Source organism: Carlito syrichta, unplaced genomic scaffold (genome assembly GCF_000164805.1).
Source record: "Carlito syrichta isolate Samal-C Ts95f unplaced genomic scaffold, Tarsius_syrichta-2.0.1 Scaffold303984, whole genome shotgun sequence".
Taxonomy (NCBI): domain Eukaryota; kingdom Metazoa; phylum Chordata; class Mammalia; order Primates; family Tarsiidae; genus Carlito; species Carlito syrichta.
The window spans coordinates 84,200-93,685 of NW_007248080.1; positions in this window are offsets into that span (position 1 = coordinate 84,200).

The window sequence follows — 9,486 nt, forward strand, 5'->3', positions numbered from 1 at the left end:
CCCCAGCAGTGGGTAGGGGAAACAGATTCTGCTTCCCGGAAGCTATGTGGCCTTCAGCAGACACCTCACCTCTCTAGTCTGTTAGTCTAGAATGATTTCCCTATCTCTCAAGGTTGCTGGGAGGCTAAAATTTGCTAGATTATGCATAGGACTTGTGGATCCTGGTCCATGGAAATGATCAGACAACATGGCTGCTGAGATTGTCATCCTCTCAACCCCCACCACCTATTAAACTCATGGGAGGGACAGCATCTGATGGCATTCAAATCCAGGCACAGTGGAAGTCACCCAGTGATCCTCAACGTGCCCTGCTCCCCTCTCCCCAGGAAAGCCCAATCCCTAGTCGAAAGAGTAGACACTCTCCAGTGAATTGCAAGGCTTTTATTGCTGGAATCTTCTGGTCAGACACCTGGACATGGCAAGTTGCTGAGACTACTTAGTAATCAGGAAAATGGCTTCTTTGGGTCTTCTGGCAAGGATGGCTCCCTTAACAGAATTTGCTTTCTAATATTTTATTCTGCAAGGAGAAGACCGGGAAACTTGGTGAGGCCTCAGGAATGAAAGAGACATCAAATTAAACAGCACACTCATCAAACACTTCCTGGGCAGGGACCTGCAAACTTATTTGGAGCGTGGCTTCTCAATCTGAGCAGGTAAATGTGGATTTCTCCCAAGACCCTGTACCACAAGAGTTTCCCAAGGTGTAACAGATGAAGCTCCTTCCAATAGAACAAAAAGAAGAGGAGTGGGGGATAGCCCTGTGGGATGGGGATGACACAGTCTGGGACAGAATAGAGGTTGCTGAGGAGGACCTGGTGAACCTGGGCACCTGGGAGCCCCCAGAAATGAACTGATCCTTGTTTGCTTCCTACGTGTGCCCCTGGGACACTTGTAGCTGAAGCAGTGACTTGTCTCCACCAGCTCTTGGGGCAACAGAGAGAATTCACTCTGGAAAAAGCAGGTGGAGGCCTTTTGGAATGGTCTCATCGAATGGCCCCTTGGGATCCAGGGAACAAGGAAAAATAGATAGTGGGGATGGAATAGGACATTTAAAGGGCGAGGAGAAAGGATGTTTGAAGAAAGAAAGGACCTGTGGCTAATGGTTTGGAGAAGATCCAGGCTTATGTGCTGGAGAGACTGGCGTCAGGGAGGCCAGAGCTAAGGGTCTGAAATGAAGGACAAGTGGTGCCATGGAGACAGGATGTCCTGAAGGTTTGCTGGCCCACAGAGTTGAACAGCCAGAGCCAGCCCAAGAGCTCAAGGGCTACACTGAGTCTCCCTTCCCAACCCTTTTCCACACTACTGGTGTCTGCTGCATCCTCTCTACCTCTTCGTTCATAACGTTCTTTTTCCTTCCAGATTCCCAGAGAAGTGCCATGGTAGGGAGGAGCATGAGCACCCCACACAGCTCTGAGATGAGCAGACCCCCTATCCCCAGACAGCCACAAGGCGCTGACACACACAGATAGACATACCAGCCCACTTGTCGCATTTCCCTTCTCTTCTTGTGTCAAGTTCTCATCAACATATGCCTTCAGTTTTTTAGCATTCTCCACTAGCTTTGGGTCATATTTGTATTTTTCCAAGTTTTTAGCATAGTCTTCAGGACTTCCATTCAAGAAGAGGAGAACATCCTCTGTAACAGCTGGACACAAGCTACAATCTGGAACAAAAAGACAAGCTGACACTCATCAGAACTCACCCATCCCTTCTCCCACCCAGCATGCTCAGCACTGCCCTGAAAGGCATCAGAAGGCCTGGAGAACCCACATCCCCAGACATCCACAGCCCAGACACCCACCTGCACTGGAGATGAGGAGCAAAGCAGCGCAGAGCAGCCCGAGAGCATGAGTCAGCTTCATGGTGCAGGGTGGCAGGTGCTCCCTCCCCACCTTGGGGCCCTTTTATACCTGTTCTGGGCCCTACAGTGGGACAGGGAGGGGCTGTGTCTGAGGTTTTCTTTTCCAGGAGGCACCTCCAGGCCCCTCCCAGGCCACAACTAGGAACTGCCTGGGGCTGTGAGAGGTTTACGTGTTGGCAAGTCATGGAATCAACAGAGAATACTGGTTCCTTCTCTCCTCTTCTGATGCTTTGTCTAAAGATCAGGTGACATCAGAAGTCAAAGGGACCAACCCAAGGAAAACCTGACTGGGGAAAGGGACAAAGGCTCCCAAATTAGGCCTCACTAGTGATGGTCCATGTCAGCCTGTCATATCTGGATGTGACCTTGAAGGTAGTCTGGCCATGGCTAGATGGATTTGTTTCAGGAAACTCAGTGCTTAGCTCAGGGTCTCAAAGCTAAGCACGCCAGAGAGCATGCCAGAGCACAAGGCCTCTGACCACCTGGCCAAGTGTCCTGGTGGCTCCTGCCCTGCCCTGCTTTCATCCAGTCTCTGTCCTGGATCTTCTCAGTGACCTCCCTTGAGCCAGTCTCCTGTTTCTGGAGCCTTAACTTTTCAACTGCACCCATGAGCTCTGTGGTCTTTGACTGAGTCCTGCCATCTGATGACTTTGACAGCACCTCAAATGAGAATGGGATTCATCATCCCTCCATCTGCTTCTGCTTTTGCGTTTCTCTCAATACCATCTCCCCCGAGCTATAACCTGAGTAAAAGCCGAGCACATTTCTGTGGCCCATCACTTCTGTAAGATCTGCATGGCCAGTCCCCAGGCCTGTTGCCTCTGGTCGTACCCTTGCCACCCTCCCTGCCCTCACTGGCTTCCTTTCGAATTCGTGATCATGCCAGGCTGATCCTACGGAAGGGCCTTTTTTGAATGTGCTGCACTCACTGCCTGAGATGCTCTTCCTCCAAATAGCTGCATCAATTCCTCAGTCCATTTCCCTCATTCTCTTCCAGTACCACTTTATCAGAGAGACTGCCCCAAACTCTTGATCCCTTGTATAAAAAAACCACTCCCCATTTCCACATAACACTTCTGTTTTTCAACCCCTACCTCCTCTTCTTCCATTACACTTCCTACCATTCCTTGATTGTCTTTCTTTCCCTCTTAGAGAGATAATGAGCTCTAGGAAAGGAAGGTCCTTGCTGGTGTATCCTCAGGACTAAGATCAGGACCAACATATCAGAGGCGCTCCATAAATGTCTGTTAGATGAATTAAAGGGATATCCTATTTTTCTGGAGTGGACTTATGCAGACTTGCTATACTACATATGTGTTTATGAAATTGCCTGGTATTGATTAAAGTTAAGCTTTTACATACTTTATGCCAGAATTAAGCAGCACCTTTTTTTTTTTAAGGTATTTGACTGACCTTCACTCTGAGTTAGCAGTGACAGAATAAACTTTGCTGAAGCTGCAGAGTCAAAGGTAGGAGACAAGTTTTTTTGACCCCAATTAGAACCCTGTGCCAAACAGGATTCACATCCTGTAATGGCTCCTGGCAAAAAGGTGCCAAGTGCTGAGCTCCAGCTGTCAGTTTTCCACCATTCTTCTAGTCTGTGACAATTTCTCAGTCTTTCTTTGTTTCTTAAGACCTCAGCAGCCTTGAGAAGGACTGGCTGGGTTTTGTAGAAGGCCCACCAAATTGAGGAGTTTGTCTGGTGATTTTTTAATAATTTAGACTGGGGCTAGGGTTTTGGGGGAGATAGACAAGGGTGGAGGGCCCTTGTGGTCCTATCGTATCAGGGCATATGTGATGTCAATGGCTGGTCACTGGCTGTCACTTACCACTTGATTCGCGTCATCGGTGTTAGGTTTCTCTATTGTTTTGCCCTTTCCCTACTCTTTTCCTTGGAAATGTCTAGCGCATACTCAAGAGGAGAAGGACAGGGAAGGTGCACCTCCTGGAGGGGGAGTATCTACATGGACTATTGAAATTCTTCTATAAGGAATATTTATATTTTCTTCCACATTTATTTATGCTTTCAATCACTTATATATATCAGTATGGACTAACATACAGCTGTTCCTCAGTATTCATGGAGGAATGGTTCTAAGACCCTCAACTGATACCAAAATCTAAGGATGCACAAATTTTTTATACATGTGCATTGTATTTGCATATAGCCTGTGCACACCCTCTCCTTTGCACAAAAATTCATGTTTTTCTTTTTGGAACTTTTTCCCCTGGTATTTTCAGTCTGAGGTTAGTTGAATCCATGAATATAGAACTCACAGATGCAGAACTCACAGATACAGAGGGCCGATTGTGTCTAATTTTTTACACTGGGTTATAAGCCAATATTATGCTATTTAGTTTGTTGCTCAATTCCAGATTGGACCATCAAAAGCTTTTTAGGCTTCCTTTTGCTAGAGTTCTTGTGGACCATCTCATCTGTTTTGTGCCAAAAAGCTGCTTTTCTAGAATAGAAGATTGAGCCGAACTCTTGAGAGAGTCTAAGCAAGAAAAATGCCACCTTGATCCACCCAGCACTCTGGCCTATGGAGCTCTGGCCCACAGTGGGTGGACACCTTAGGGTCCCACCTGCAACTGCTCACTCGTGTTATTGGTTGGGCCATGCGGTCAAGCCCTGTTTTACTGATGAAAAATGGTGAGACAGCCAGGAGAAAGGACAAGGCTGGAGCCATGCAGAATCAAGAAGGGGCCTAGGAAGTAGCTCCTTTAAGGGTGAAAGGGAAGCGGGTGGCATGATCCAGTTGTGGGTAAAAAGAGAACATTTCCAGCCTCTGAGAAAACCCATATGGCCACACGTTCTGGGACTTCCCTAGCAGAAAGTGATTCTGCACCCAAAGATGGCGCCCACCTGTCCTTGGGGTGTGATCCAGAGACGGCAGTAGTTAAGATGTTCAAAGGGCCCCAGTTGGGCCCAGATTCCCATTCTTAACTCAGGCAAAGGTTAGTTTTCTGGATGGTCTTTTGGCTGCCTAGAATGATCCTGTTTTTCACTTCTCCTGTGGCTTTCACCTCCCCATTTGGGAGAGTTCTGCCTTTGGAGCCAGGATAGGTGGGGGGAAGGATGTGGTCAGGAAGCAGAAGTGACATTTGGGACTGGGACAACAGTTGGGCCTGGGACAACGGAGCATTTGGCTCAGACTGGTTCAGTCTCGTGGAAAGGTCATCTCCAGTTGCTCTTTGGCCACGATGCAAACGCTTCTTTCCCAAAGCCAACAGTATCAGGGTAAACATCTCTAGCAGTTTTGTTCCTCAGAGTGGGAGGGGATCTCCATGCCCATCTTCCTGTGGCCCTGAGGGAACCACACGTACCAGATTCCTGCCCACAGGCGCTTGAAGCTGCCGGGAGGGGTGTGGGCTGGGCTCGAGGAGTCAGGGGTTTATAAAGCCGCAGAAACCCTGCCCCAGCAAAGCGCTCCAGCCGTCAACACTATGAAGGGGACACTGCTTGTGCTGGCCTTGCTGGTGACCAGGGAACTGGGCTTCTGGACAGGTGAGACTGAAAAGGAGAGAACAGATGACCCTCCTAACCCTGACCCCTCTGTCTCATTCCTCCCTCCCATGGTGATCTCCGAACACTTTCTAGGGGCAGATGTAGAGGGAGTGTGTGAGATCAATGCCCAGGAAACCTGCAGAAAAACCCTGGAGTTCTGTCTTTGGATGGAGAAAGGGGTGTGGAGATTGGGGCATCGTTAGCTGCGCACACAGTAGGGGATGATGAGTTGGGGTAGTTGTGCTTAGTTGGAGGCGGGAAGCATGCAGGCAGGTATCCCTGCGGCGGTGGTTGAGGGCAGAGGGGTCTGTAGTCCTGGCCTGTCACCCTGCTGGGAGTGCCTCTGGGAGAGAACGTACTCTTTGTCTGGGGTGTCAGCAGTGCTGGTGGAGGACTGGTCTCTGGGGAAGCTCAGTCAGGAGACGCTGGACACACGCTTTCCCTTTAAGTGGTGGGGAAACATGAATCTCACCACTCTGGTGGCTCTTTCATAAGGTGTTTTCCTGTCTGTGTTTTCAGCTGAAGCTTGCCCTGCATTTTATGGAGTCTTCGGTGTTTTGATGACTGGCTTACAGATACCATTGGAAATGTCTCTCGATCCGTTCCATGTGAATGAATCAGAAAAGGCGGCCTTTGTAAAAATCCAGCAATGCTACAATAAGGCGGGATTAACGGCGAAATTACAGGATTTGAACGTCTTGGTAACTTCCTTCCCATGCCTCCCTTCCACCCCATATGCAGCGTATCTTAATATGCCACATGCAAATAGATCATACAGTCGTGTGATACATGACAGACAATATCTACTATAGAGCACATCGACCTCTGCTCCACCTACAAGACATGTCATACACAGCAACATGCCATATGCCCATCCCCTCCGTTCTGCTGCCACACCTGTTCCTAGAACACCAATTAGCTTACAATTGATAAATCAGGGAATAATTATCAGTGCAACATAGTGTGACTCCTGTCATTCTTGCCCCCAGGTCAGGGTAGCTAGCGTAGCAGGAGTAGAATTTGGCTGCAAAGAGAGTTCTTAGTTCACCTCCGCATGAGTAGGTGCCCTGTCAGCTCTGTCTTATGAAATTTCAAAATATGCACCTGCCCTTGGACTTCCTTCCCGGGAACGAACACCTGGCCTTGTAAGGCTTCTGCCTATTGACTTCGTCTGGTGCCATCCTGATGGCTGCTCTGCTGGCCTAGATGGATGGAATTCTACTTGCATGTGCATTGTCTCAGTGTACACAAGCCAGAATCTATGGCAGCCTCTGACATGCAGCTGCTCATCAGGACGATTCAATGCATCTCCTGATAAACTTTTAAAATTTGTTATTGTTGTTCTTACACAGTTGCACAGATTCTGAATAGTCTGTCTCTTACCCTATTTTCACCCAAGTGCTGTCATTTTGAGTGTCTGCTTCTGCAAAACGAGAGGTTTTTCAAATTGCAGAACTTATTGTACTAATATATATACACAGGACACTTGGGATTGTTTATAATACATGCATATGCGTTACATATATCCAATACACCTGAAAAATGGGTCTCAGGTACTTCACGAAACCCAGAATAAGCTACTTGGACCGTCCCTCAGGCCCTGCTCCCTCTATGCCCTCCAGAACCTTCTCACCTCCTTCCCTCCCTGGCTGGGGTGGTTGCCAAACTCCTCCTGACCCTTGTGGATGGGTGATTAGGGAGCCATCCTTATCCTGGCCTGACTCACAGCCCCCTCTCCAGGGTTGAGCCTGTGGCCAAAGGCTCTTGCTGAGGAAGGAGCTGAATCACTGGGGAGAACTTTTCATCCTTACACACGAAGGGTGGGAGGATCCTGGGAGGATTGAATAGCCCTGCCATGGGTCCAGGCTTTGCACACAAGTCACCTCTGTCCTTCCTTGTCTTATTCTCTTCCAGCTCGGCATCACTTTGAGCAAAGAGTGTCTTAAGTACTCAGCGGATGAAATCATGAAGATTAAAGAGAATTTCTCCAAGTGGGCAAACTGGAGCAAACTGTTTTAAGGGATGAATCTCTGCCACTCAGGACTCATCTGAGCTCCATTTTCCTGTCCCATTCTCCTCACCTGAAGCTGGAATCCAGACACCTGTCCAAACCTGATTCAATCTTTGTCTGACACTAATAAAACACCTGCACCTCAGCGATGTGTGTCTGATGTCTGTGTGCTGTGTGGGGAGGGTGTGATGTCTGGCAGGAGATGTTGGGAGATGGTGAGGAGCTGTGACATCTATGATCACAGAAAGCATGGGAACTGGAATCAGGCAGAACTGGGATAAGTCTAGGCCCTGCTGCTGACTAGCTGTATGATCATGGGTAAGTTGGTTTATTTTTCTGAGTTGTTTCATCATCTGTAAAATGAGAATTCAATTAAATGATATACAAGTCACCCTAGGCTTCACTAGCTTGAGAGGGTAAAAATGGTGTCAACAGCCACAGACATCCTTTCTCTGACTCTAGCCTTTGTCACAGTTGCAGGGCCTCTCACTCCTTAAACGTCACTCTAGTAATTGTTGAATGACTCGGGAGATGGCCTGAGTGGGCTCATCCCAAATCCTCTTGGTCTTCCAGTGGCATTTGCCATTTCTACTTCTTAGATAGATGACTCCTGAGGAGGCCGACTTTCTGCAGGTGTGCTCAGGTTCCCTACTCTTCTTGTGTTCTGCCACTGGGACCAGGACCCCATGCATTCTCAGCTGGAAAGAAGGGAGAAAAGGAATGCATGGCAGAAGTTCACCCTAAGGGAATGTCAGTGTCATGGAAAGCTCTGACCCTTAAATCTTCCTTATAGGATTGGCCACCTGTAACAAGTGCCATGTTTTCTCTGAGCCTACTTTCAAAAGCATCAAGTGGTTAATTGTTTTTGCCGAAAGGCTACTTGTGAGGCTACAAGACAACAAGACAGGGACTTGATTTTCATCTATTTTCTAGAGACTATAGCAATGCTGGCCTCCAATGGCTATGGCCCACACTCACAAAAAAGACATGACGAATTCTTAGTAGTTTCTTGTTGCTTTAACTGAATACTGAAACGGGGCAATTTATAAATAAAAAGTTGATTTCTTACCGTTTTGGAGGCTGAGAAGTCCAAGAGAATGGTGCCAGTATCTGGTGAGGGCCTTTTTCTGCTCCCTAATTTGCCAGAGGTCATTACATGGTGGGAGGGTAAGAGTATGCATGTCACTTCAGGTATCTCTTCTTAGTGTAGAGTCACAGGTCCCATCATGGGGCCTCTTTTCTTATCCTAATGACCTCCCAAGGGCCCCACTGCTAATCAACGTATGAATTGGGAATTAAATTTTCAACACATGAAATTTGGGGGACACATTCAAAACACAGCAACTGGTAATATCTCTTTACCTTCCTGGGCTAGGGAGTTGACCAGAGAATTGAACTCATGACTTGGCATTAAGAGGCCACAGACTTGAGTCCTGGCTTTTTCCTAAACCACTGGCTGAATGTAGCCATTTTAATTCACCTGTTTACCCATTTCATGCCTTGATTTTACATCTACCAAGTGCTGGGTACTCTATTAGACTTAATATTAAATGTGCAGGTCATTCTAAATAGTTTTATGTCTTATTGAGAAGTATTAAATAAAACTTGAATAGTTAAAGGACTAAATCATACTCTTGTATGGGGTAAATTTGCATTGTAGATAATGTTAACTATGACCAAATCCATCTAAATTAATCTTTGTTCCAATGAAGACTGATCTAAAGTTTAACCTAAAGAAGAAATGCTTGAAATCAGCCAAGAGAATTTAGAAAATAAGAACTTTGGGTAGGATTTTTTTTTTTTTAAACCAGGTATTACAATATAGAGTCAAGTTTTAATAGAGGAATAGATTGTCATTGTGACAGAAGAGAAAGTACATAAATAGACACAGAGAAGTTAAAGATATAATAATGGCAGCTGATTGAATTATGGATAAAGAATGGGTTGCTTCAAAAAATGGTAATTTGAAAAATGGCTCAGCTGGGCTCGGTGGCTCAACCTGTAATCCCGCACCTTTGGGAGGCTGAGGTGAGTGGATTGCCTGAGCCCGCCGGTTCAAGACCCACCTGGGCAGCAAGACCTCATCTCTACAATAAATCAAAAAAT